The sequence below is a fragment of the Nicotiana tabacum genome, chromosome 24 (assembly GCF_000715075.1).
Source record: "Nicotiana tabacum cultivar K326 chromosome 24, ASM71507v2, whole genome shotgun sequence".
Lineage (NCBI taxonomy): Eukaryota > Viridiplantae > Streptophyta > Magnoliopsida > Solanales > Solanaceae > Nicotiana > Nicotiana tabacum.
The window spans coordinates 34,726,908-34,730,507 of NC_134103.1; positions in this window are offsets into that span (position 1 = coordinate 34,726,908).

The following is a 3,600-nucleotide window of genomic DNA, read 5'->3' on the forward strand; positions in this document are numbered from 1 at the left end:
CCAGCTAACTTCAATATCTGGGGTGGTTTCATTGTATCGATAAGGACTATCTTCTAGAATTTTTCTCCCCTAATGTGCAATATCTTGTGTGAATACGTCTTTAATATTTTCTCTTTACTATATTACCAATGTATTCCATGTAAAGGATAAAAACTTCTGTACACAAAGGCCCTAATGGCATGAGGACATGGTATTCTATATAGTTGCCAAGATCTACAACTGCATTGCTTCAAGACCGTGTTTACCGTGTGTTTATTAGGCCTTTCAAATATTTCATAGCCACAATCACCATTAAAGTGAACGACACATTTATGTGCAATCCTCAAATAACCTTCATAAAGTTTCATGGCATAAGGACTAAAGTCAGCCGTCCATGACTTCATTTTCTCCTCATGTTAACATTTTCATTACCTTCACCCTTATGTCCTCTAGCATCTTAATTATAGGTTTGTACCTTGCATCCAGGATTCATGCATTGAATGATTTTGTGAAGTTATTATCTACCATCATATTCTTGCATACAGTATCAAAGGATTATCTACACCATGACTGGGCAGGGTAATGTTGTAAATCCATCACTGCATTTTCATCCATGTCCCTTATATTCTTCAATTGGTCATTAAAATCCTCCTCATATGTGCACCATGAACTCCACCACCTAAGCTTTTTTATTTTCCCATATCTCCATTTTTACACCAATTAACTTCAATATGTCTAACACAATATATGATTAGCTTCAGGCAAAACTGTTTCACTGCCTCAATGAAATCCTATAAATCATAAGAAACCCAATATTAGTTTAAAAAAATATATAGAACTATAAAAGAACATGGACATAAACACTACCTTTTGCTTATCAGAAATGAAAGTGTATCCTTCTCCCATGTTGAGATCCCGTGACCTCTTTAGCATTTCCAAAAATTAGTCCCCAAGTTCTCTTTGTTTCTTTGTCCACTATAGCCCAAGCTATAGGATAGAAATGATTCATTGAGTCTAAGACGAACAACAACCAAAATCCGACCCTTAAGTTCTCCCTTGAGAAATGTCCCGTCCAGTCTAAAGAAAGGTCTCAAACCTCCCTTAAAACCCATTTTCAAACTATGAAAATAAATATATATTCTTAAGAACCTCCTCTTACGTTCAGCAAGGGCATCTTTTGACAAATTGATTACTATATCATTTCCGGGATTATTATTCTTTAACTCATTAGCACATGCCTTTAGTTTGTTGTACTGATCTTTAAAGCTTCCTTGTAGCTTATTCAAAATCAGTGTTTTTGCCCTCTTGCATTTGCCATGGCTTGCATTAAGCTCAAATACAGCTCTCAAGTCAGCCCTCATTTCTTTCACTTTATATTTTGGATTGTCTTACAAGTTTCTCTTAAAATAATGTGCAATGGTGAAGTAGTCAACAATACTATTATCATAAGCAATGAAACAGTTATGATTTGGATTTAGTATCTTGATTCTAACCCATGAACAATCCCTATCCTTAGAAATTAGGCAAACAAATGGGCAACCTACTTGGCACTCATACTTAAGTCTTTTTGTATCACTTTTCTTAAGCACCATCTCTTTCTTATTTTTCATAGCATACAATTTCAGATACTTTCGAGCTTCAGGAATATCCTTAAAGCTCATACTTTTATCTAGTTCTTTGTAATCCAGCAGCTGATCAGTTACATCTTGTTTGGATGGTTGTTATGTATCATTTCATAATGTATCGTATCGTATTGTATTTTACTGTATCATTTTGATATATACAATATTTGGATGGATTGTATTGTTTGTCTTCATTTAATAATATCATGTACCAATAATATGAAGAATAAACTTACAAAATTATATAAAAAAAGTAAGGTAGGAGGTAAAATTATTATATAAAAAGGTAGGGTAAAATATAAAATAAGATTATTTAATAATAAAGAAGGGCAAAATAAGAGAAAAGATAAGGAAACGATGTGATCACACCAAATCGGTTGTTCCATAAAGTGACACTTTTCGTCATTACGTAATGACGGATCTAAAGATACGATACAATAAAATTGAAGTAACAATCAAAATAAATTTTATATTTAAAGTAACAATACGATACATTATAATAGGTAACAACCATCCAAACAAGTTGTTATACTCATACACCCTTGAGTTGAAATAATGTCTAATTCATCATAATCATATTCTGAAGAATCAGAATTAGGTTCATCATCGCCCTCACCATCATTTGAGCTACAATTAGTTGCATCCTCATGATCAGGTACAACATCATTAGGTTCATTCTCACCATAATGTAAAATATCAGGTACATTCACTGACAACTCACAATCCTCTACAATAAATATATCAACAACATTGTAATCACTACATACCATTCTCAACAATTTTCTAATACCACTATCCCCATCAAATTCATATTATCTACTAGAAAGGGCAAATACTATAACTTATTGAACCCCATCAAATAATAACTTACTATAAAACTTATTAACAATATCTATAAAGGATAGACTGTCAGAGTCATAACCTTCCCAAGTGTGGAACAACTTCATAGTGTGTGTGACTTGTGGCTCTCTACTCCATTTCCTACCATAGTTAAATATCAAGTCCAAATTAACTATAAGTAATCTGCAATCAATTGACATATTGAAAAATTAGCAGGTGAACCCGAAAATAAACTAAACAATAGCATAATTAATCAATATTATAAAATAAAGTCAGAAAGAAACTAATAAAAAATAGTAATGTAACATTCAAAGAAACTAATAAGAAATAGTAAAGTAATATCCCTAACCAAAGGGACAGAACATGGTCCAAAACCCTAAAGCACAAAGCACATAAAGACAACCCGAACCACCAAATCATCCTTTATGACAATACAACCACATGCAATACAACAACTAATAAAGTTAAATTCTTTTAAGACAAAATGAACTATTTTACCATATATTCGGGAGTACAATCATAAGCACATGCAAATACAACAACCCATAAAGTTAGAGCCATGTTTAACTCCCCCCCTCCCCCCCTCCCCAATCTTCTTAAAATAATATAGCTTGCAGTGAAAATCATATAAAAATAAAGACCCATACACGAAACCCCAACCTAAATGACAAAATATGCTAACCCTAAATATTTTAATTACCGAAGCCAACCATTGAAAATCTAATGTTTAATCAAACCATAAACATTTTAAGACTAAGATTTTACCATGGTAGAGAAACAAATTTACCTTTAGACCATAAAAATCGGCAGTTTGAAATCGGTAGTAACAGTGAATGTCGCTGGTTTTTAGCTAAGTGTGGTTAGATTGAAATAAGGTCTCTAACCCTTGTATTTTAACGTTTATACGGGTCTTAGGAATGGGGGGCTATCGGGTCAGGTCTGAACAGGTAAGAGATCCAAATGGGTAAATGGTTAGGTTGTTTAAGATTGTGTCACGTGTCTTACTAAAATGGTCCGTTAGTGATGGGGGCAAAAATATTAAAATAGGTTACGGTAGGGATGAATAGTAAAGGAGAGTATAACAGAGGGTACTAATAACTAATTATCAATAGTAGTGGGACACATCTGGACCTTTTTTCAGAAACTCTTTATTATAGAT